This window comes from Molothrus aeneus, chromosome 4, assembly GCF_037042795.1.
Source record: "Molothrus aeneus isolate 106 chromosome 4, BPBGC_Maene_1.0, whole genome shotgun sequence".
In the NCBI taxonomy this organism is placed as follows: domain Eukaryota; kingdom Metazoa; phylum Chordata; class Aves; order Passeriformes; family Icteridae; genus Molothrus; species Molothrus aeneus.
Window position 1 is genome coordinate 9,938,890 of NC_089649.1, and position 26,574 is coordinate 9,965,463.

The 26,574-nt window shown below is 35.5% G+C and overlaps 1 long non-coding RNA gene across 1 annotated transcript in view; it reads left to right on the forward strand.

Annotated features, from left to right (window-relative positions):
• Positions 1–23,706, forward strand: part of LOC136555903 (uncharacterized) — a 48,209-nt gene extending 24,503 nt beyond the window's left edge. The window contains exons 2-4 of the long non-coding RNA XR_010783555.1: positions 15,606–15,660; positions 17,165–17,201; positions 23,684–23,706. This is a non-coding gene — a long non-coding RNA (uncharacterized lncRNA). The remainder of the gene's footprint in view (positions 1–15,605; positions 15,661–17,164; positions 17,202–23,683) is intronic.
• Positions 23,707–26,574: the final 2,868 nt, after the last annotated feature.

Below are 26,574 nucleotides of genomic sequence, written 5' to 3' on the forward strand. Positions count from 1 at the left end.
TTAAACTCTACAAAACTTGGCCTCATTTAATGTTTAATTTCTTTTGGATGCATATTGCTATTTGTATCTCCTACATTGCCACAGAATAAGCCAGATTTTTTTTTTCCCCACACCATTTTCTTGATAAGAAAAATACTTTGTCTCTACTCCTAAGTCTAGGAAGAGTATGATTTCTAATTCCACTGGTTGTGCTTTGGTTTATATCATGGCAATGAAAAAAGAATAAGAATATAAGAGTTTATAAGAATATATTTCCTTTCATAAGCCATTGTCACTGACAGAACAATGTGCAAATGATCAGCTTGCTTGGTTTGATATCAGTGTTTCAGGAGAATTCCTTTAGTTGATATGATCAATGTCTTCCATCTGTTTTAATTTTGTATCACTGTAACACTACTGATGTCCAAAGTATAGTTGTATGCATAGATTGATTTAAGAATGGTGAAAATATCCAGGCAAAACACAGAATTTAACAGATAATTTGAAAAATACATTTGGGACTCAGATTACATTGAGAAACATGGGGTTTTTTTTTTGCTGGGTGAGGGATCTGAGAGAATCTCACTACTAAGAACAGAGCTTAGCTCATCTGTGAATATGTTTTTACATCTTAAATGATCTGATTGCACCTGAGATTAGCAGTATGACCATTCATTGCTGGTCAGAACCTAGGTAAGGCTGGTTGAGTGCAGCTACACACATAACTTTTTGCCATCAACTGCATCTTTGACTCTGAAAGTAGAAATATGGCACTCCAAAATGGCACTCAGAATCACAAAATGGACTGGGTTGGAAGGGACCTTAAAGAGCACCTAGTTCCAGCTTCTAGTTCCTCTCTCTAGAACAGGTTGCTCAAAGCCCCATCCAGCCTGGCCTTGAGACTTCCAGAGATGGGGCACTGACAATTTTTATGGGCAGCCTCTTCCAACCACTCACCACCTTCATGTTGGAGAATAGATAAAATCAGCTGATGCTGCTTTCAGTACAACATGGTCAGACTGCACAGAAAACAAAATTTTAAAAAAGTGCACACCCCCAAAAGGTGTCTCTGTGTCTAGACAGAAGATTCCTGGTGATGCTAACAGGCTTCAGCATTGCAACCTAATCAAGAAAGTTGCAAGCTTTAAAATCTCATCAGCATCAGCTGAGTCAGCACAGCGAAAGTTCGTCCTCATGAGTTAACCTTCCTTGATTGCAGTGGCTGATATTTGCTAGCTTGGAGTGTGGGAGAAAACAGAAGGGTCAAATATTAATTATGAATCTTAAGTCATTATTATTTCCTCATGAGTATATTATTAAATACACGCTATAATTTATTATATAGTATATGTATATAATAATTAATAATTTATAATTTATGATTTATTATATATACATAAATATATAGTATAATATATTATTGTAATAATTACATATAATAATTATATGATATTTTATTCTATAATTATATAGATTATATATAATATATAATTTTATATAATACATTTTATAATTTATAAATTGGCATATATATTCTATAATAATTATTATATAATGATGTGAGTATACTAATATATTATTATATAAATATATAGTATTATATAATTTACAAATTAGCATCTTTCCTGCTTTATTTCAAAGTGAAAGCAAATTAGGCCCCCAATAAAAATGTGTAGGAATGTATGACTGAGAAAAGTATTGCTGATAGCATTGTGCAGAAGCCTTTCCAGAGATATTGGGATGAGGGCAAAACAAGACAATCCTTTTCTTCCCCTACACCCATAATTCTGTTTTATTTAGCCTTTAACTTGAAATGAGTGAGAGATTTTTAAAGCATTACCCTTGAACTGTGCCAAGTGAGTGCAAATTTGGAATGGTGGGTCCCCTGTGATGCAGCCTTTCCTCACTCATATTGCAACATGAGAGAAAAATGACAAAATTACATTTGGCTGAGAACTCAAAGCCTCTTGTAGAGTGGAAAATTGACCTTGAGGTACATGCATCAGTTGTTCTATTTTCAATAGAATATTCATTTGATAACTTAGAAAGTTAGTAAATAAATGGTATCTTGTTTTCTGCTAACATAGTTAATCTACTTTGTAAATGACTTTTCTTTCCAGTTGGAATGGTGGGTGACAGCTTTTTACCTGTATGTCTCTATGTTTGTCTAGCTAAACAGATGGCTTTTATTTTTGTGACACCTACTAATTAATACCTGAAAATTTAAGATGTATCATTTAAGTTTTGGCTTGAAAGAGTTAAAAAAAATCTGACAAAGTCTAGGCAAAATTGATAAAATATCAGTTTGCCCTCACAGATTTGTCTGAATATGAATATGATGGTTCATGTTAACCTTTTGATCTGTCTTTGGTTTTTTTTTAAGCATTTGGGTAAGAACTGATGACTGTTTGATCTAACCTATCTATGTCTCTTATCTCTGCTAGTAAATATACTCTTGTAATATGGATTTTCTGACCATGATGCAGGTTGCAAAAATATGGATTTTCTGATCATGATAATGTTGCAAAAACAGGCAATGACTGAAAATATTCTCTAGTATGCATATAAATGGACTTCTCAAAAGTGGGTGTTACTTGTATTAAATATATTAAACATATTTAACTTATATTTATAACTATATTTAACTTATATTAACTATATTAAACTATATTAGAACTTTAAACACTTCTGTTCAGCTGTAAGATTTCCTTCCACAGGCATAGGTCAGGAAGGATCTTCACTTAAGGACAATGATGTTTAGGAGTATGTTTAGAACTCTGTTACCTCTGATGACATAATCCTGACTCCAGATAATAACAAACCCACTTTGTTGGTTCCTGCTGCATGATGTCGTTGCTAGGGGTTGTTGCAAACCTTTAAAAAATTCTTTAGGCATGCATCAAAAATATAACAAACTCAATCTGTGCTGTAAAATTCTGGCTGAAAACTCTAACCAAGCAGCTTACAAATATTTTAAAGAATTTTTACTTTCTGAGATGGAAAAGTGGCTGTGCTCCTCTATAAATTGCTGTTAGATACAAGTAGATTTTCACTGTTTTCAAAGGAATGTGTGAAGATTATCTGCTGTGATCAAGACATATGTTAAAAACTGGAAAGGACTAGCAAGTAAAGAAAAATTATGCTTTGACACACAAAACTAAAATGTAAATAATTACTCTTCTGATGAAACAGCCTACAATGTAAAAACTGCTTTCTTCAGTTTCATTTAACATCAGTTAAATAAATCTGCAAGGTTCACACTTTCTTCAGATCATTTTATGCTGATCTATCAGTTTTGTAAGGAGCTGTACTCCAGTGGGTAAAGAAAATGTTCTACTCAGTCAGTGCTAATAATTGTTCATCCTGACATGGCATTAATGAAAAGGTTTCTGTTCCAATTTTTCAAATATGTATTTGAAAAAAACCAGTTTGGCACAGAAACTCTTGCAACAAAACAGCTGGTGTGAATATGGGTAGCAGTTGAAGTTCCACACCATGGGTTACTTTTGCTTACTACATTGACCAATTTAATTGTCTGCAAATTACATTTCATTTAATTCATTATTGAAGTGATCACTGTCAAATGGGTTAGATCTTTGAGTAACACTTTAAAGTGACAGCAGTAGGTGGTAGCTTTGATCAAGCTTTTTCCAACCAATTAGTTTTTGGGGAAAATCAAAAAAGATCAAAAGTTAGGAGCAATGTCACACAATTTCATTGAAGTATTCCTGTTGCTTTGTTGCTCTTATCTTTCTTTTTTTCCTCTGGGTTTTACTGCTTGTGAAACTGACTTTTAGGGACAGAGTATGTGGTGATATGGTGTATTCTTGTTTCTGACAGTGACTTCTGCTTCACCTCTCTTTTAGTGCTGATATGCATAGGTTGGTTAAGTTTGCAGCCCACAGATTTCAGGCTGAGAATGAACCTTGAACAAATAGGAATTACACAGCCTTTTTAAAGCAGCTCTAATTTATTGGGCTGATCTACCCCAATTGCCCAATCCACCTCTTCTGGTTTCCCCAGTCCCTTGCTTACGGAGTTTGTGCCAGTTGAAACTTCACAGAACTGCAGAAGTGACTGCCCAGGGCACCTTTTCTTCCTTCAAGCCACTTGTAGCCCCTTAGAATTTCCACAGAGGAGGGAAAAGAGAATTCCTTAGCAGCTGTCAGCAAGTCAGTCATAGGTACTGGAGTTATTTCATCATTTTGACAATGTGCAGGATATTACTCAAAATTCATGTTCTTCCTAGGTGATTATAGAAGCAAAGGCTTTACTCAATTAGTAAAGCAAGAGAAAATCAGCAGGCAAGATTTTTCTCTAATTTATTCTCCCCTCCAAAATATGGGAGATGTTGATTTGATACCCACCTACTAAAACAAAAATCAGCTTTACAATATATATAAAATATAGGCCTTAGATAAGTTTACTCAGACTGGGACATTTCAAACTGAATGTTCAGTCTGTCTTTGAAAGAAGGAGAATATTGTTGGGAGGAAGAAACAGTTGAAGACAGTAAAAGAGTACTTAAATGGGTGGAAATCTTTCAGATAGTGGTTCAGAGAGTGCAGAATGGCTGGTGGAGCTGTGCTCTGCAGGTTTGACAGCTGTATGTTGAGTTGAACATATTGAGTTGTTGGGTAAAAAGGAAAGGTAAATGACCTTTTGGAATTAGTAATGTGATGTGTTTAAGGGCAGTTGATACTTGGTGGTGATTAGGTTATGACCACAATCACTGCATTTTTCAAGTAAGGAAATGTAAATTTTATGATTAATTTAATTTCAGCATTTTTCAGATATGACAGGGTAATGACTTATAAAAGTTGGAGTGCAATTTCAATTAAAGATGTGTAGGTGGTAGGAAATTTGCATATTAAAATAACAATTCTTTATATTATTTTGAACTCCATTAGACAGTATGCTCAGTTTTCTCACCATCATGAGCTATTTGTCTTTTATCAGTCTTTCCTTCTATGTGCTGTTGTAGCTTTATTTGCAAGGTGTTTTATTGTACATTATATAAGGGAAATTGGTGGTATAAGCCTATTTCTAAAAGTGTAACAAAAACCTTGTAGAAAGCCTTATTTGTTGTGAATAAGCACACTTGGAATGAATTCATCTGACTTGTTTTCCATTCTACTTGCTAAAAACCTCTGTGTTATTGCTGAGATAAAACAGCATAAGTGCTTTGTTTTGAAGGAATACAATAGCTGGATAGCAAATTATAAGCAAACAAAAATAAAAGTTCTAGTGGTGAAGAAAGAAGTCTCAAAATTTCTTAAGACATCAGCCAGTTCTTCTGTGAGAGGGATGGCATTATCAAAGACTTGTTTTGGACTTGATTTTCATCATAGCTGAAGGGGCCTTCTCCATAGCAGGAGCTATGGAAACACACAGCAGGAAGGCCTCACTAAATATTTGCCTTTGTTGAGCAGAAAGCTGAATTTATTATGTTTTTATTCCAATTCAAAAACTTCCTTTGAGTTGTTCTACACACGTGACTCAACTTTATATATAGTTTATGTAAGTTGTAGAGCCATTGTAGGATGCTTGCTATGCAGTGGGACTCAGCACATTGCATACTCTTGGTTTAAAAATGAGAATGAAAGACTGAACTCAACTCCTTTAGCTCACTGAGTCCAGCTTTGCAGGAAAGGGGTGAATTAAATGCTTTAGAAAGAATCATCTGTGCTAATGTTGTAGTGGAAGAAACTATGAAAAGGTCAGGGACAATAAGGAAATGTCTCAAGATTAACAAAGCAAAATATTGGTAAGCAGCAGGCAAGCAAAGCATGCACCAGCAGTCCTCAGTCCAGGGCAAGTGTCATGATAAAAAGAAGTCTTTATCAGCAGAGGTTTCAAGACCCTGCATTGTCTGGGACAGGCTCAAAAGATAAACTGGGCAGTACAGAGATGAAGCAGGCAGTTCTGTAATCTTGTGATGCAAAGTCACATAGCCCTTAGCTTCCCTAAGCTAGGGATGGTCTGATGTCACATAGCTGCCTCTTGAACAGGCATCCTGGATTTGCTGAGCAATTCTTAATTTCTGCTCAGGAAATGGAACTCCACTAGCTTTTCAACTCAACTTCCTTGTTCTGTGCCTTTTCTCTGCTTTCAGGAATAAAAAATTTAGAGTACTCTCTTAGTAAAAAGACTCTCGTGTACACGAAAGTTTGAAAATTATTGAGTCATTTTTGCTTCACCTCTCACATACTGTCATAGTAAGATGAAGCCACTGGAATTTTTGCAATTTTTTTTTACTATGATATATTGTCACAGTAAGACAAAGCCATTGGAATTTTAGCAACTCTTGTTTTGAGAAGACGTTGTCAGACTCTTAGAGAAACTCAGAGTCTTTAAACTGCTAGATTGTGCATCCAATCACAGATGCCTTTCTCATCCTGAAATAATTTTCATGCTGGTTTCAAAACATTACATTAACTCTGTATATTTTTTATATGAAATAAAATTTAACTGAAATGAGAGCTGTGGTGAAGGCACTAGTTCATATTGCATCATCAGCCCCACCAAACTTATCCAGTAAAATTTGGTTGGCACGCATATGGTCACGAAAACCTTGAGTATACAGGGAACAAATCTGGTAGTGAATTTTACATAGCATGTGGAGGTGTCCCTGTAGACTGTGAGTGACATGGGGGAAAAGAAACCTTCATGACAACTGAAAACCAATCCAAAAACAAAGCACAGCTTTCAAATGTGTTGCTATAGTTAGGTAGCAGTACAGGAAATTTAGACACAAATGTAAAGAAAACAACAGATTACGAAAGTTAAAATTATTTCAAGAGCTAGTAAGGTTTTTCTTTGCATTTTAACTCAGGCTTCTTTCAGCTAACTAGGATGTAGAGTGCAAAAAGCTGAACACTCATTTGTGTTCTATGACTTCTGTAATGCTCATGGCAAAAGGAGCATAAGAAGTGTTAAACAGCATTTGAGATTGACTAAACACAACGTGAAAGCTGATGAATTGATGACTGCAAACCCCATATATTGTGAGTATAATATAATAAAATTATTATATAAATCTATTGGGTTGTTAGATTAAAAAAAAACAAAAGAAAATAGATTCTGTTCTATATTTAGGCTGCTAAAATCCTTGCTTTCCTTTGCTCCTCATTTCTTGTTTTTATTCTTCTAGATAAAAGAGTTAATTTCTTATTTACAATCCTGTGGATTAAGGAGTTAAAGATGAATGGTTTAAGAAGGGTTAGTAAGCATGCTGAGTGCAATTTACACTTTTCAAACAGAACTCAAGGATTGGATAGATCCTATGCCATATTTTTAAAAAGAATGAAGTAGTAACTGCTTGCTGAAAAATTTACAGTCCCTAAAGAGTCCCTAAAATGTCTCTAACCTTCCATGAGATTTTTCCTATATCTGAAGCAATGTGACTAAACTTGTTTGGCTCAATTCCTTCTCCCTCTCTAAAGAGAATAAGCTGAAGATGAAGAAAACTCAGAGAAATATTGTAACTTTTTAGCCTCACAGATATATCTTTAGTATCAAAGATATATCTTCCAGTATAAATACTTGATTGCTAGCTAGATAAGGGACAGTAGCACTCAGATCCAGAGTCTCAGTTCACATCATCCTCATCAAATAAAAGAAAGCAGATGACTAGAGGTGTCCAAAGGTATTTCTGTGCCCAAAAAAAAAAAGGCCAAGGGCAGAGATAAAAATACTTGGCAGATCAGTGGTGGAATTTGGTTTATACTGAAAATACATATGATGTATAGGATAGAAATAAAAGCAGCCTTTAGTCATGGAAATCGCTCTGCAAAATACTCATAAGGAATAATCTGCCTTCTGTCTGTAAGCACTGCATGAACAAAGACAGCATGCTACTCTATCACAATTATACTCTCCAAATTATATTGTGTAGTACTCTCCAAATTATGTTGTGCTCTGCTAGCATTTCTTTCAGGTTATGTAAGCTTTCGATAAATACAGAACACTGTAGGATTTATGGGACAAGTTCTACTTGTCAGGATTATTTTTTTTTGTATCCTGATGACTTTTCTGAAAAGTCTTTCTTAGCAAACAGCAAAACCTCATCTGAACACTAAGTTCTGCCACTCAGAAGTGATGGCAAACTAGATCTTTACAAGGAGTGGATCATCTAGCTCAGTTCATATGCACATAAAGAAAACTTGTTCCTCATGGCATTTTGTTTCTCATTTTTCTTTGAAGTCCATTTTATATGCTGGTGATGCTCAAACAATTCTTACCTTGAATATAAAACTATTGTGGCATTAGAATATTTTTATTGAAATAAAGCTGAGAAGATTATGGCCTTGTATAAAATGTTATCATATCATATTTTAAGCATATTATGTTATCTTTCTGTATATGAGCATTTATTTCAACCATCATTCTAAGATAAAGTTTTTTAAAAATAGGTGAGATTTAATTTAAAACCTCTTTAAAGTGGTCATGGAGTTCTGGTTTGGTGGCTCAGGCTCCATACGTTATGTTGGAGGTGGTTCCTTGTTGGATAGTTATGTGCTATTTCTGGTTCTGTAACAGACTTTATGGACACCATTCTTGGTTTTTATTTGGCTTCAGCAGCAGAATCATAATTCACAAGACTAAAATTTAAACATTCTGTTTCTTTATTATGGAAACCATAATTTTTAGCTGAATGCAATCTGAATACTAAATGTCATCATGAATCATTGCAAGCTACGGTCCAATTTCTTCAGATTGCTATCATAAAGAAAACATGTATAGTGTTTAAATGGACAGGCAAATATTCCTACTGGGGCAGATTAAGATAATAAAACTACAGCCTAGCTTTCTGCTGATATTGATAAACAGGTTATATTTTCCCAATCTCTATTATTCCAATATTTACTCACTAAACAAAATATTTATGTTCCTGGTTCTCTTATTTTTAAAGCAATAGCAGTTGCAGCACAGCTGTTCTCTGGTGAGGCCAGTGTGTGTTCTGTTGACAAGGGAAATCTGTTGCTATAGGACATGAAATAAAATGATGCGGACATGGGACTTTCCAAGTAAAAAAGAGGGCATTTAATTTCTGACTTTAACATTTATAGATTTCCAAAAGTGACAGTGGATTGGAGGATGACAGTGCCACCTCTCCAATGACACTGGACAAACCAACAGTCTATCAAATTTCTCTTCTTCCATAAAATAATGCAAAACAATAAATTATTTACATAAAGTGTGTGAGAAAATTCATTACAAGAATGTAAACATCAAAAAACTTTAAAAAACCAGAACAACAGAAATCTATGCATTAGTTTGCATGTCCCTTCATTGTCAAAAGTGATGTATTTGGAACTTTGGATCCTTGCTTGTTTCATCTTTGATATTTTAGCAGGATGAAACCACAGACCCATTACTCCTGTTCCACCAGAACCTGGAAATGGGAGCACTTAAGGGACTCAAGGCATTCCTTCCCTGGATGCACATCCACGGGACACACCTCCACATGTTCTGGCACCATCTTTAGGCTGGCTCACATCACAATTTCCATTGTATTCAAACAATCATTTTCCTGTCTTAGTCTTATGTGCTCCATGCTTCATCATTCATCCTGGATGAGCTGTTGTTTATTTCCTGTGCTTGGCTGAGAGGTGCAGGTGCCACTGTGATATTTTATGAAAAATCCCTTCTCCAGGATTTTTCTCCTGAGAAGCTGAGAGGCCTCAGAAAAGAAATGTAAACAATAATTATCTGATTGCTTGGGATGTGGTTTGGAGGTTGCTCACCAACAGGTGCATCTTTGATTGGCTCCATGTGAATTGGTTTGACTTAATGACCAATCCCAGTCCAGCTGTGTCGGACTCTCTGGGTCTGTCATGGGCTTTTATTATTCATTCTTGTTAAGCCTTCTGATGTCTCCTTTCTCTTTCTTTAGCATAGTTTTAGAATATCACAATATAATATAATATAATAAAAGCCTTCTGAGATCTTGGAGTCAAATTCTCATCTCTCACCTCATCCTGGGGACTCTCACAACACCACAACGGTGCAGGCCTACATTATCCACCAGAGGAATTCTTACTCTGATTAAAAATGACTGCAGGCACCAGGAGACCTGTGAGTGAGCACAAAGGAAGCTGTAAACATTTCTCTGTGTAATTGCATGACACTTGGAAAGACTGTCTCTGTAGGCACAAGTGGTGCTGATATTATGAAATTGCAGCAGCTTCTGCCTTCCAGGCTCAGTCAGGAGATCAGAGTGAACCTTAATAGCAATAGTGCATCTCACTTGCTGCCTTCTTTGTGCCTGTAATTATTCAAGCATGCTTGTGAATGCTTAGGCACTCTAACAAACCCAGTGTTCTACACTTAAAAAAAAACCCCAATAAATTTATTTGGTTCGAAGGAGGATAATACAGTTCTTGTCATATTCTGACCCGGCTTTAGTACAGAAGATTCATCTTATTAAGGTCATACTTAATGTCATTTAAATCAATTAGCATGAAAGTTTTCTGTCAAAAGTAAGAAATGTGCCAAGGGATTGTCAGTTTGGCTCATTTTATATGGAAGAGGGATAGAATGCCTTTCTCTAACCTGGATTTCTCTGTACTTGTGCCATGGGTAGGAAATATAAAGCTGAGCTATTGACTTGTTGCTCAAAAATTTCTGAGAAATGTTTATTCTGAAATGTTAGAAGTTTCCTGAGATTTTTGTACTGCTGGGTTTGCATTTGGAAATGGAACGAGTTTGGTGGTAATTATCCCTAATACCATTCTGCTTTGAATCTCATATTTGTTTGGAACGTTATATTTGCCCACGTTTGTTTAAAAAGACAAAAATAATCTAGAATATTTTTTCTCTCCCAAGATTTTTTGTCAGCAGTAAGCACCAAAACTCTTCAGGGAAGGGACTTTGGAGAAGGGTACATTAAAAAAAAAATCCATTGAGATTTTATTTTATTTCTAACCACTTTCCTAAGTAAATTACTATTTTTTTATTAGTTTCACATACTTCAAATATTATGCAGTTGCAGATAAAGGGAATGTTTCTGTTGTATATAAAGACTGGGGGGAGCTATTTACAGAAAATGACTGTTGTATTTGGTAAAGGATTTCTATTTGACAGGTGGGAAGAATTGGTTTGTAACTGAGCTACTGCCCTAGGGAAAAGAGAATGCAAACAAAAGACATTTATGCACTCCTCAGTGCATGCATCAGCCTTGTTGTGAAATGAAATTCTGAAGTTTAAACAAGATGACTCTGGAGGAAAGAGCATAAAGAGATGTGTTTTGAGCAACAACACCTTGTAGCCAGGAGCTGTCAGGGTTTGTATCCTCTGTAAATTGACATAGTAGGCAGATCCTGTAATGTGCATTTATCAGCACGGTGTATATTGCAGAGAGATTTGTAAGGTAAAGTTGTGTTTGAAAGCATTAGAGGGACAGGTTTTTCTGCAAGGGTTATGTAAGTCATCACATAAAAAGGAGAAGAATGACATGGCTGTGGGGAAAGATGAAATGAAGCCTAGGATGTGGTTTGAGTCCTGCTGTTTAGAAAGAAACCTACACTCATGTAATAGTGCTTTGTTCATCTTTTAATTTAAGGGTGGAGATCAGGTTTTTGATCTGTAAAAATGTGATTCTCTGGTACTGAATGCATCATCAGAGCAAAATGTGTTTGTTTGTCCTAAGGAGCTGTTGTACTCAGTAGTTTTAGCACACAGCAGTTCTCAAACTGTGGCTGTGGCTTCCCTGGGGAGGCTCAACTCTCCACCAAGTGAGATCCAAGCAGATGTCAGCAGCATGACTCCTTTAGTGTTTTTCTTGAGATGCAGGGTGAGTGTAACCTTGTAATGAGTATTTAATCAGGAATAGAGAATAAGAATCCTGAAGAGTTCAAACTTTTATAACTTCACATATCTGAAAATACTTGGCCTTAATATTTTCCTCAATTTTTATGTTCCAAAGAAGCTGCCTAAGTCATTACCTAAGTCATCTACCTAAGGTCACTGGGGATTTTTTCCCCGTATTTCTGCTCAATATTTACTGTTCTCTAAAGCTTTTGTAGTGTTATAGTAATGTATGTAGTGTTTTGAATGGTTACATGGCCTCACTTCTGTCAGAAGTGCATTCTGTCCTCTGACCTGAAGTGCCTTTGGACACTACATTTCCCTCTGAGGAAAACCTTGAATATTCCTTCTGTAGAAACTTTTGGAAACTTTGCCACAGCCTCCCCTCTGAGACAATTTGTGAGAGCAGCTGTGTAAGTTTTTTTTTTTGAAAATTGCTACCCTGGGTGGCCAGCGTAAAGAAAATAATTTGTTTTCCTTTCTTGAAAATTTTGTAAGTCATCCCTCTCCCCCTAGGGTGGAGTTGGCATAAGAAAATGGGAATAATGACGCATTGGTTACTCAGGAATTTGAAAATGAAATATTACTGTCTTTACAAGATTTGGTGAAAGAATTGTAGTGTCAGCAAAATGAGGAAAACAAAAAAGGGCTGCAGGTTGAGAGGCTGCTTGCTGCTGAGTGCCAGTGTTTTAGGGAGCTTCAAACAGAGTTTTTGACTGTGCATGAAAGAGAATTGTACAGGAGAAACTGGGGGATGTAGAGCTAATAATATTCTCAGGAATAGTTCTTTTGACTCAGACCTTTTTGTGGAGGAGTTGGGAGACAGTGAGCCAATCTGTTGTTCTGATAAAGAGGGAGATTTAGATTTGCATCTGATGATGAAGAAGCATCATTACAACCCTCAGTTAAAACTGAAAGCTCAAATGATTGTCAGATTCAGCAAACTGCTACTGAAACAGTGCTGCGTGCTGCTACCAAAATGGCAAAGTCTGGACATGAACTGGGTGATAGTGAAACCCAGTCTGAATTGATTTTGTGGTGGAATGTTGAAAGGCAGCGTGTACTTCCCAAGAAGCAAAGAGTTAAAATCACCAGAGCACGGGTTATTTGGCAAACATGGGTCATTTGGCAAAATATTTATGGCTCACGGCAATATTTTTGGCTCACAAGTGAGAAATAGAAATCTGCTAATCTTAACCCTAAAGGAAACCCAGAGTCTCTGCTATCACAGTGCTGGATATTTGCTGCAAAACAAAAATTCTGAAGTTATAGAATAGAGTTGTGACGAGTTATAGAATAGAATTTCTGAATTTGGACCTACTAATAGCTGCAGAATTAAGTATTGCAAACCTAACATTAGAGTTCCTGATACCAGCACACATTGCTTCAACAGTAGAGGAATGGTCTTAAACTTCCCTTCTAATTCTCTTATCTGGCCTACTTATTACAAGAAATTAAATAGCAATACTTTTCTCTTAAATGCTGCTGAGCTAAGTTTTGTGGAACTGGTAACTAAAATTTAGAGAGCTTTCTGCTCATGGATGGCTACCCTAGTTGTAAAAAAAATGTCTTTTATAATTCCATGCCAGAAACCTGACAAGGCTGAATTAGCCCTTACCTGCATGGTGGGGAAAGGGCAGTACACTTCTAATTACCTACTGCAGGAGTTAGGTGTTGTGCTTGCCTCAAACCAGAGGAAAGCCCCCTGGAAAAAAATTAGGGGAAGTAACAGCAGTGGGGAATGCATTTAGTAACGTGAAAAAAGTTCGGACACCACCTGAGAAACACCAAGCCCAAGCTGTTAAACAATTTGAATCACTAAAGCATAATCTGTCAGGGAAGCTGGTGGTGTTGGCTTTTTCCAGGAATGCCAGCACCTCTATCACTGAAGATCAAAGGAATGAGTTCCAAGTGGGGAAGCCACCGACAGATTTACAAGGAAAAACTCATAGAAAACAGCCAGAAAGATCAGATAATCATTTTTCCCTTAAGCAGTTTTAAGCTTGTGGTTACTTTTGTGTTATAAGAAAGAACAAAATCAGCACTCTGAATTTTCCCTATTCTTTCATAGGAACCTGCTAACAGAAACAGAGGGAACTTTTAACTTCCCCCTTAATTGATTGTATTATCACTTATAAATATTTGTGACTTGTTTCTGTGTTCATTGAGAGGAACTTTTTGGGAGACCAAATATTAGTAGGATTATATGAGACAAATCATTTTATGTATCATTAATTTGTTTTTTTTCTATTAAATTTTTTATTAATATTGTGTGAGAAAAGGTTTTACTTTTGTTCTATGGATGTATACTTTTGTTTCAATGAACTGAGAATTAGAAAATCCAAGCAAGTATAACCTGGGAGTTGGTAAAATAATCCATCAGGCAAATGTGCATTTATTGTCTTCTGTTGAGCATGTGATATTCTTCCAGTGCCTCCTTCAAATCTAAGAATAATACTGGACTTTTAACAGTATCCATTAGAGTATCCATTGCATGAGGTATAGCTTATATGTGTCCCTAAAATTTGGAGCATGGAGAAGATTTATGTACAACATTGAGGTGATTTTTTTAACTCAAATATTGCATTGCAATTTGAAGTGGCATTGGCTGACAGTGATGAAGAGATCTGCAACTAATTTCCACTGCCTCAACCAAGCCACCATGTGTGCACACTGACTGTGAGCTGGAAATCATGGCTTCAGTTTATGAAAGCATTGTAGACCTCTTACTGTTTAAAGAACTTTATTTTGTAGGCCCAACTTATAATTTTATGTTTTTATACAGCAAAAAAAAACTTTTATGGTCCAGCCACAGTAGGAAAGAAAGGCATGGTTGTATCTGTGTGGGATATGGAGGCATTGAAGTTTAGCTAAAGAATTGTTATTCTGCTTTTTGAACAGTAATTACTTGAACTAGCCTATTTGATTATGCTAATGAATTTGTGCTTTGATATTATGGATGTTGAAATTCTTTAGCCCTCTATGGAAGTGACCTAAAATAACTCTGGTCCCTTTTAATGACTTTGAATTCGTCAAGGTATTGTGTTCCCTAGGAATTAGAGCTATTAACCTCAAAGAGAAAACTGTGCAGAGTAATTTTTCCTGCAACCAGGCATGGGTTTTAGTGCTAAGGAGAGGAGAATGGGGATAGCTACCGTTGTTTTTAGACAGAACTGCAAAATGCCTGACATGATTCATCTTTCATCAGTTAAAAAAAGATAGGATAAAAAAGGGAAAAGAAAACAGGGAAATAAAAACTCAATAATAATATCTGCATGGGAAAGGTAGTTTATTTTTTATTCTCTGAACTGAGATAACTAAATGGACTCTGCATTTTGTTTTTTTAATGTAAATGGATTTCAGATTTCTTATACAATCTCAGAAGCAGAGACCAAAATTTTATCAATTTTTTTTTGAAGATTAATCCTGCCATTTAATTCCAGTATGTCTAGCCTTCGTACTAAGATTTTAATCTCTTTTTACTCTGGGCAAATGAATGTACACTAACTGTCATTCCTGCTTTTTTGGTGCAAGTTCTATGTTTTAGTTGACTCAGTGGTAAACTTCTGTCCATAAAAGTACTGTTAACATGGACTGTTCATTCCAGGTGGCAATGTGAATTAAAAAAAAAATAAAAATAGGACAGTTAAAAAAGGCTGCAAAAATCCAAGGTGTCATTGTATCAAAACTTACTGCTGGCTTCTGAATCCCATTGGTTTTACCATTACTCTGGATTACTAAGGATGTATTTAATTAAAAAAAAAAAATCTTTCTCAATCTAAAGGGCCCACTCTAGTTTCCTTTTACTCACACAGGGAATGCAGTTGAAGTTGAATAAGGGTATGAAAATCTGTGCCTTCTTGCTGAAAGGTAAGATCTCTTCTACAGTACTCATCATGGGCTTTGTAGCACTACCTTAAATAAGTATTTTTCTGTGATATTTTGCCTTATTTTGAAATGTAACCTCTTTACAACAAGCCAAAACCAAACCAACAAAACAATAAAAAACAAGACAATCTCCAGGAGATCAACATTTGAATTCTAAAATGTGCTTTTGAGATCTAAATATGCCTTTTCCCATAAAAGTGAATATGTTTAATACTTGGAAATTGCTGGAAATTGCAGTGAGACAGCCTTCCTTTCAGTAGCACCTACTTAAAGATGGTGCCTTGAGGGTATCATTATTAAATTAAAATTACTACTCACACTTCTGTGGTCTGGAAATTAAGCTGGAATTTTTCTAAGGGGCAGATTTCATTGTGAACACTCTTCTGGTTTTGCTTCACTCTCCTTGTGATTTATTTAACACCTTTAAACAGTGCTTTCATGGGTTTCCTTCATAGAAACATGGTGAAATACAAAGCAGTTTTCTTTGCTTTCTTGTAGACCTTTAAATAAATCTGGCCTTTTAAACTCATGGTTTTTCAAGTTGTGTTTAATCTTTATGTAATGGAGCCCAGGACGAGCTCCAAGTGAAATGTTGGAAATCCTAAACTGAAAGATTTAAAGTATCACTGAAACCCTTCCCCACTACCCAGGCCCAAGAGGGATACTGCTTGAGAGATCAGATACTAATCAAAGAGAGTAGATTTTGGAAAAAGGTTCAGTTTTTTAGGGTTTTAGCACTCCCAGGTTGTGAGTAGCTTGCTGCTCATCACAGCATTTGGAAGAATCACTTTTAAAAAGCAAAGGCAACAGGGATGGTCAGAGCTGTGATCCAGCTGATACCCCATGGAAGACTCAACAGCTCAGCAATTCCTAATTTCAAAAGGACATGTTTAAGAAGCAATTTAAAAAGGTGTCTAGATTACAAATGCCACAGAGGGGATGACTAGGAATTTATAGCTTGTGGGGTTTTAGCATTTTAGAAATTGACTTTTATTGTGCATAATATTTGTTTGATGATCAGTCAACAGTTAAGCAGAAATTCTTTTGCGTTCTCTAATTCAATTCTGGTTCTGTGGGTAGCAAATATTTAAGACTCCCTGGTGAGTTAAAAACTGGAGGCAAAATAGTACTCTTACTGTGTTTGTATGTAAATCTATCTGTGTTGAGGAAATTTATCAAAACAGTGGCTGGTGGAGACACAAACTGAAGTCTCAGGAAAGGCATTCTGAATCTAGACCACAGCTTTTTTTGGAATGACTTTAAATTTTTCCGTCTGTTTAGTCCCATAACAAAAAAATATGTTCATCCTTCATGCCTCTCACCAATTCCTGGCTTACAGAGATTTTTAATTTATTTTTCCATTGGTAATTCAACTAGTTGCATAGGGATAAATTTCAAAATGAGAAGAACTCAATTAGGCCGGGGGAAAAAAGTATATTTGTGATTTGCCAAATAATGAATGTTCTTTTTTGGCATTAAATTTCAGCTGCTAGAATCTCCATGGCCTTGTATGGATTACATGGGTAAGAACTGAAGGCATCATTTGGCACTTAATTGGACTGTGTGTTTGGGAACAGATTTCCTGTAAAGCACTAAGCATGCTTTAAGTCTGCTTTCACTGAGACATCTTTGGGATTGTTATGAAGAATAACAAGGATGTCTGAAAGTAACTTTCTTAATTTTGGTGTGCAACTGAGGCAGCATTAAATGGCAAAGCAATTTAAAAGTGCTTGCTACTGTGAAGAGGAAAGTTTTCATTTCACTTTTAAGTATTTTGATATGTACGTGTTTGTTCTCAGAAGTGCAGTAGAGCTTTAATTGCTTTGAATAAAAATACCTGAAACCAAAGTTTGCTCTCAGTGCAGCTGAGTTTGAACACAGTGGAAGGACCAGGTTTATAAATCTTAAGTAACTTCCTTTCTCTGGAGGTTTTGTTAGGTTTTTTTTTTGCTGTCGTTTTGTTTTGCATTTTGCTTTGTTTTTTGGTTTTTGTGGGGTTTTTTTGTTTGGTTTTTTTTGGGGTTTTTTGTTTGCTTGATTTGCTATGGAAAATAGATCTGAATAAACCAAGAATGATGTGCAGGCTGTGAGGTGTAAGTAAATGTGTCATAGTGGTGTAGGTAGACCTGATCTAGTCCCAGTGATATAATAAATGAATTCCATTGTGGTCGTTACAGAAGCGAGAATATCGCAGCACTGAAATTTGGGGTAAATTACCTGATCATTTTCTGTTCCTCTGACACCAAAATATAACTCCAACTCCCTGATGAATGCTGCAGTCTGGAGCCATATATGATTCTACTCCTTTGCCAACTTGTTTTTGGGTTTTACTGCCTATTTTTAACTCTTGAGATGGAAACTTCTGCAAAAGATAAAATAAAATTGTGGATTTAGACAAAAAAAAAATTAAGCATGTTTACTATGAGAAAATGTCTGTCTCAGAAAATCAATATTGAACTTTTAGAATGTTTTATTTAAAGAAAGTTAATTTTCTTAGATAAAGTTAGAGGATTTTATTTTGAGCTTTATTTGCATTATTGCTCTTCTGTTGAGAAATAAGGAAATTTCCAAGCCATATGAATTACCCAGCTATAAAAATTGCTGAGATTTGTTCATGTCTCAGAACATTAAAAAATTGAAAGTAACATGCAGGGTGGAGGTGAACAACAGCAAGCTTTCCTTGATTTTATTTTTTGTGGTTTTTATTTATTTTTGTCTATAATGTTCTGTGCTAAACTTGAAATGTATGGACATTTATTTTTTTTTAATGAAGAAAAACTCCTTTGAAAATATAGAAGCATTGATACAATACAGCTTTGAAGATTTTTTATATTTTTCTTCTGCAAGCTGAAATTTGCATTGCAGGAGAAAATTCTCTCAAAAGAATCAAAAATTATGAATACATATGAGTGGATGTTATGGGAGGTGGGTGTAATGTAAAAAAATTTGAAGGGATATCAGAGGTAACAATTTTAGTATTTTATAGAAGGCAACAAATTGCTGTTCTCTTCCCTTTCCCCTTAAAAAAAAAAAAGAAAACCAGCTACTTTTATTTTCCTTTCTTAATTATTTAAACGAGGCTGGGGCTTTGTTAGAGTTGGTCCTTCTAAATTTGGCTGTTTGAGAGGATAAATCTTGCAATATTTCTGAGTCTTTTTGTAGATACTGTCATGAAAAGATTATCTTTTATAAATATTTGCAAAATATTTTTGTGAACGTAAAATGGAGTTCTGCATTTTAACGGTCTCAGGAATAACATCCTGAATCAGTCCAAGTAGTGCTTGGGCTGGGCCGCACAATGGGTTACAAAGTGAAAGTCCATAAATTTATGATGTGATTGTCCAGATTGCTCCTGGCACTGGCAATTGAAGGGGTCTCTTTGCCCACGCCTCAACAAAAGAGTAGCTTAAGGCAATCATGAGCATTTTCTTGCTTTTAGCTAAATGAAGCTGTTTCATTACTTTCAGCTGATGCGTGTGGGCTGGTGCAATCAGGAGAAAATAATGTGAACGGGCTGGGCTGAAAAAAAAAGTTACAAGTTTTGTCTTTTTACAGGAGAAAAAGCAGGAAAGAGTCCAGTGGTTTCTTTTAGAAAGGTCTTGCTGCTTATGTTTCATTACAGTATTAAAAAGTGTCAACAATTCATTTAGTTGGAAATTGCCTCACCTGTGTGAGAAGAAAGAGAGAGGGTGGAATCAAGAACTTTTGGAATGCTGGCATTTTGTTTGTTGTCACATAATATTTGGTTTTCTCTAGTCCTGTAAAAGTTTCCTACCTGCTTGGGCAGCACTTTTACCTCCCTGCCCCATGCTTGCTTTGAGACTATCATAGTGCCAATATGAAGCGATCTGAAAGAGGGCAGAAGTTACCCTACCACATTTGATGCAATGTGTGATTATTTTTCAGGTGGGGAATAGATCCTTCTCTTCCTTTGCCAATACATTAAGGTTTGGTACTGCCAGAAAGAAGAGCAGCCAAAAAATGCTCACTTGTAGGAGATTTTTCTAAAAGTATTTAGAAATATTTACGTCTAAAAATATTTCTGAAAGGTTTTTTTTTTCTGCTATTTTAGTCTGAACATCTCTGAGTAATTTAGGGATAGCAATGCACTAAAGCATTTAAGGAAAAACAAGGTTTGAGCCATTGGCATTCCAGCTTCATTGGAGGGCTGATCTATTTTCAGTGACAACAGCTGAGGGGAAGATGATAAAAACATCTGCAGCACCACCAGATTTTAATCTTCCCATTCAGAGTTCTGAAATCATCTTACAGATGTCTGCACCTCATTACATGACTACTGGGGGATTGTTTCATCTGGTACACTTTTGCAGCCCGGGTGAACCTTTAATAAGCAATCTGGCATTAGCCTGTTTGTGCCACTGGAAAGCAGAGAATTGAGATATATCAATGATACTGTTAATTACACTGCTGTGCTAGGCATCATTAAAGCTCATAATGCTGAAAGGCATTTCAGGAGGATTCACTTTTCCTTAAGTGAATCAGCGCTGAGGGACTCAAGGAAACTGTTGCAGGTTTCTTTTTCCTGGCAGCCCATGGTTCAAGATGAAAGGTGTTTGCTTCAGACCCTTTTTTTTTTTTTTACTTCAAGCATTCTTTTCAAAGTAAAAGGAAGTAGCTGTTTTATTGGAGACTGTTGACCAATGATGGAGCTCTGTGGTTTTATGGAATAAAGAAAGCAATATCATATGAAAAACTTCAGGTATCCTGCATGTACCTCACACTCATATGGATACAGAGAGCTTGTTTTATATAGATTTTGATCAAATGCCAGGAGTGGAAGAAAAGAAAAAAGCAAGAAACTTGGGACAGTATATTATGTGTGTATATAACAGAATTCTACTGACCAAATTGCACTTTTTAACAAGCTAGACATATTTCCAGTGACCCAAAACTATATAAACTAGCAGAAAGTTCTTTCTAGTCAGTACTCATCTTGATCTGAAGACTACTATTTTTCATCATAGGAAAAGTGGAGTGACAACATGAAAACAAAATTAGCAGCAGTATCACATTAAATACTTCAGTTATTCCTGCATGTACCCCACACTCATATGGATAAAGAGGACTTCTTTTATATAGATTTTGATCAAATGCCAGGAGTAGAGGAAAACAAAAAAGCAAGAAACTTGGGACAGCATATTATGTGTGTGTTTATAACAGAATTCTACTGAGCATGTTACAGAAACTGCTTTTCAACAAACTAGACATAGTTCCAGTGATCCATGTAGCATAAAGCCTTTTCCAGTCAGTACTCATCTTGATCTGAAGACTACTATTTTTCATCATAGGAAAAGTGGAGTGACAACATAAAAACAAAGTCAGCAGTTATATGTTAGGAAAGCAGTTATACTTTGAGGAAAGTGTAATTCTTTTAATACCTTTTAATGAAACATTATACATAAAAAAATAGTTAGCAAGGAAAGCCAAGATCAATAATTCTTAATATTTACATGACATTTGCAGTTATTGCATAGTTTGCTTGGCTAGCGTGTTAAGTTGTTCCCTCAGCCTAAATTTGACTTTTAATTAAATAAATAATGTGCCCTTATATTGTACATTTGATGAGCATGACTTTCACAAGTGCCTTACAATAACATAACTAGAATGGCCGAGCTGCTGGTACTCTAATCACTGCCATGGCAAACTAATTGTTACAAAAAAGATGCATAAGATCTAGTTAAGCCATCAAGTGTGTGGACTTTATTAAATATTAATTAAAATGCTCTTTAATTGAAATGCATTATTACTTGCTTAAATTAGTCACGTTTTCTAATCTGTAACACCCATTTCTGAAGCTTTTAGGTATTACAAGTGTCCAATAGATGAGAAGAATTGCACCTGTTCTCTCCAAAAGAGAAACACCTGATTCATCACTTTATCTTCAAATTTTTGTCCTCCTGTTTTTACAAAAGGTTATGTGTCTAAGAAAGGAGTTCAGCATGCTGTGAAATATTGAATTATATATTTTTAATGAGCATAAAGTTGAAGGAGCTGATATAGTATAGTCTAGCATTATGAAAAGCAATTTTTCATGTTTGAGTAGTTAGAAAATCAACAGAGATACTCTATGCATTCCTCTTGTGGTTTCTTCTTAATTTAGCTCTAAATGTGAGAGGTTAACTGTATCAGAAATCAGTGAGTTACTTTTTTGCCGTGCTGAAAATAAAAGCTGAAATCCTACCTTTGATGTAATCTAGCAAAACAACTGTTGCCTTCTGTTTGAGCAGCAGTTTCACGTGCCCATATAGCATTAATTTGGATTACGAGATAGTCTATTGAGAAGGACACTCGGAACACAGACTGAACTTTGTGTTGGGTAAAATATCAGAAGGATCTTCAGTGCGCTAAGATTTTATTTGTACTTTAAAGGATTCTCAGAGTCTGTGATGAAAATTGCTGTGTAAGGAAAACCTGCTACAATTGTGTGACAGATTATGGAGGAAAGGGTAATTCACACCAAAATATGTTCACAGTTAATTGAAAGTGGAGAAAAAGTTTCTTTTTTACTAACCATTAAAAATAAGAGGACCTTCATTATCCCAATGCTCCTGTCTGCATTAATAAGATTGGACTGGTGGAGAATAAAAAGCCATTATAGACTCTAATCTGCTGCCATCACAGGCAACTGTGCAGGGAGCTCCATGAGTTGCAAGGCTAAGAACTCTTCTAGCCTGATATAAAGTAGTCCAGACCAAAGAGATTGAAACATATATAGGAAAATATCAAAAATTATCAAGAAAGTGTTCAGTATTCCAATCCTTGGATCAGTTTGTGAATTGTTAAGTAGGGCTCTGGCAGAGTCCTGATGTTGACCAAATATAGAGAAAAAAACAAATGCTTTAATCATGTTTTCCTGACTTTACATAAGCTCAAATCAGGAATTTAATTACTTGCAAGTTTTGATATCTTTTAACATCTGTTCCTTTAACCTGCAATGTAAGCTGCAGAAATTATTTGCAAAATTTTCACTCAGTGACTATGTGCCAAATACTTTTAATCTTTCACCATATATCTGTGCAGAAAGTATTTCTTCATTATCATAACCTGTTAGATTTGAATGAGGAAAATATAACTAGTCAGTCTGAAATTTCTTCCACTTTCTGTCAACTGTCTAAAAATAATTTCACTAGTAATAAAATACTATTTTGGTAACACCAGAGCAGCCAATATGATAATCTATAAAGGCAGAAAGGTGACAAAAGCTTGTGGCTTCAATAATGTCTCTATCTTTTCTATGCCTCTTACCTATATTTTAGTGAGAGGAACTAATGCACAAAGCCAAGTTTTGAATATGTTTCTTAAAAGCATAAAGCATGTTGTTCTTACCCAAAATATTAGCTACACTAACAAATTATGAATAAAATCTCCTTAACTTTATCCACCTCCAAAAATAAAAATATATATGTAAGATTAAAAAACACTCAGTTTTTCAAAATTACATGTTCATATTTATTTTTCTTATTTCTTAATTGGGCAAAAGAATTCAATCTTCTCAAGTCTGTGTCTGAAATTATGCAGTGTTGGGATTTCTAGCACAGAAACTTTCAATTCTAAAATAATTCTCTGATTCAAGAGAAGTTTGAACAAGTTAAGGGAAATCCTACAATGATGTTCAAGGGGTACAAATGATCACATCAGTCCCTTCTCGTTTTTAGTGCATGAATTGTGAGACCTGAAAACTTAGCCTAAAAATAAAAGCTGAGAGCCTCACAAAACATCTAACTCCTAGAGCTGATGCTTTAGTAAAACCTCCAGATATAAGAGCACTGTTGTAAAATTTGTCAGAGTGATCATATTATTGGCAGATTGCTGATGAGAGTTGTGTCTGTTTTCAAGGGTTCTCCAGCTGGGTGCTCTGATGTGAGATTTTCACTAAGAGAGGAGCTGTGCAGCTAGTCCCAGTGGAATTGCACTACTCTTCCTCAGGATAAAAGGCCTCCCTTATTCCATGATGTGATTTTTTTTTTTTTTTGTCTTTTCCCAGGTAATGGGAGAGTGCTGGCAAAGGGACATTTATTCTCATCATGGTTGTATAGAATGGTGCTTCCATATTTGAAGAGGGTGTAAAAACCATTCCTTGTTTTTCTAATAGACTCTTTTCCTTATCTTTCTCTATTATTTGGATGATGGTTAAAACTGCCCAGGGGTCAGATTTGTCACAAGAAGCTTGGTTATATGCAGGAGACACGAAGCAGGGCTCAGTATGTGTATGGCAAGTTATATAGAGATACAATGACAGAACATGTTATGGGGTACAACAGAAAATACTTTATATTGCATGGACATGGGCCAGACTGAGGATACACCTGTGTGTGTGCTGGCACAATGATTTCCAGTAGAATTCAGCTGTTCAAAGAATCTGAGCCCATAAGGTACAACCTTCATTCTCCAGAGCTCTTGGAACTCTCTTCATTCCCAAATGTTTCTCTCAGCCTAACTGCATGTGAAAGTGGGATACAGAAGCAATCTCAGTGAGAAAAATAACTACAGGAATTGTTGATTGCACTGATGCTTAACTACTATTCAACTTCTATGGTTTGTTTATTTGGCCATAAATTTTGAGCCATTCATCAGTATTACTGATATTTTTATAGTTGGAATGTTTTTTTTAAATATTGTATTCAAAGTACTGTGTATTCTTAGTTTTAACAACATTCCATTACAAATCTCTCATTCCACTTATGCTCAAAAATATTACAGGAAAAAAACCCTCTTAATTGGTGGTTAAATCTAAGAGCAAGACAAAGTTCTGTAAAGAAGGGCAGATGAAAGTATAAAATTCTGTTACTCTCTGTGACTTGGACATGCAGTTGGGAGAAAAAAATCTTTGCAAGGGATTTAGACATACCCTTCTGGAGGAATGGGGTTAAAATGAAAAAAAAAAAAAAAACCCCAAAAAAAAACCAAACAAAAAACCTGAAAAAGAATAAGTCTCCAGCATCTGAGGGAGACTCAGTAATGTGAGCATTGCCAAAAACTCCTCTCAATCTCCCCATCTTAAAAAGTGCTCATGAGGAAAATGGTTTTGCTTTGAGGAAACAACACCTTTTCCTTGAGCCAAGCTTCCATAGGGTAAAAGTGGGATGAGCAATAAAATCTGTGTGTTTTATTGGATTGTTAAAATTCAAGTACTACTTCAGTAAATGGTTTGCAAGCAGGGGAAATTTATGTTGAAAAGTAATATATGCTAGTTATAAAGATATAATGTGATTATCCATATGATTTATGTGGTCATTATAAAAATTTGCCAGCCTTACTTTGTGTGTTTGTAACATGTTCTATATTTTAATTGTAGAATTAAAAGCTACTTTAAAAAATCTAACAACTTCAAGCTGCAAAAATGCAGCTCACATTACTAACCTTTTTAACTCTATGAAAGAATCAATGAGGTTTGAGTAACTGCACGCTTGGTGGTCTGATCTTAGTATTGTGCAAGCCTAAGAAGTGAATTTTAATGGAAAAAATAATAACTTGAAGGATGATCAGATAACATTCTGTGGGCTTGACTGAATGCAATCAGTACCTTAGAGAAATAAATGGTTGAGTGAACATGACTGTGAATTGCCACTGTGATGTGATCACAAAAAAATTCAAATGTATATTTGGGAAAACTTAATTTGCACGGGTATTGGTGGGTATTAATTCCAAATTAATAATTTGTCCCCTGTTAAAATGTTAAGGTAATAGAAAAAGATGCATTTGCCATTATACTTATTACAGATCCATCTGTCCCTAAAAAATAAAAGGCACCCCAAAAAAATTTTCCTGCTTAATTTTTGAATTCTTTCATCTGGTAAGAAGGTAAGATGAAAACTATTTACTTCAGATAAATGCCAGTAAAAAGTAAGACAAGTATTTTGGAAGGTTAGAGGAGATGTGAAAGATAAGATTAAGCTGAGGAAAGGAAACATTAGATGAAATATAAAGTCAGAACTCTTTCTTTAATGTCAATAAATGTGTTTTTCTTTCACAGTAGATCGGCAACATCTGTCTCTTTGCTCATTCAGAACTAAGCACTGAGATACCTGCTGTAAAGAGCAATTTTATATTGCCAAGGACAAATACAATATGATCTAATAAGCTTTTTCTCATCACAAATTTCTCTTTGTGGTACTTTAATCTGGTGATTTGTAAAACTGAAAAGAGAATTGCAAACAAGATGAATTCTTGGTTTGAATTTGATTCATATTTTTGCTATTTTTCCTCATGGCACACCTATAATTATGTTCTTGTGGATTTGCTGAGATTGAACTTCTATTTGTCAAGTACAGCATCAAGCCATTGACCTGCATCACTCACAAACTCAAAACCCAGTTGTATAAACTAGAACCTGAAGTACCTTAAGAACTTATCTCTTCTTTTATGACTGGGTTTATCCAAAAGAGAGGGAAAAGTCATTTACTTTAGTCTACTTCACACTGCTGTTTTTTCTTTCATCAGAGTAACTGCTGTTAGGTGTGGAAAAGACTCCTTGTGCCATTTATTTTCGTGTCTAGGGAAGTAAAGGCCAGGCAGATTACTTTTCCTAGTAGCTTTTGTCTGGGAGCAATTCTTGGATTTGTTTGAGCTCAATTCTCTTTATTTTAGCTTGATGAGAGCAGAAAACTTCGAGCCTGAAGCTGAAAAAACACGAAGCTCAGGGAGGACCAAAAGCATTGGTTGGAGAAATTAATACCTCAATTATGCTGCTTGTGATAGCTACACAAGTGTATTATTCTTCAGAAATAAAAAAAAGTTCTGTGCTTTTTCTCATGGTCAGACTTCTAGTTTTTATTTCCAAGGTCTCACATTTCATATATTCCTTTGTATATATGGCTCAAACATGTTTTATTCACCTCTGATTGCCCCACTCTGTTCTGCTCTGGTGCAGCCTCA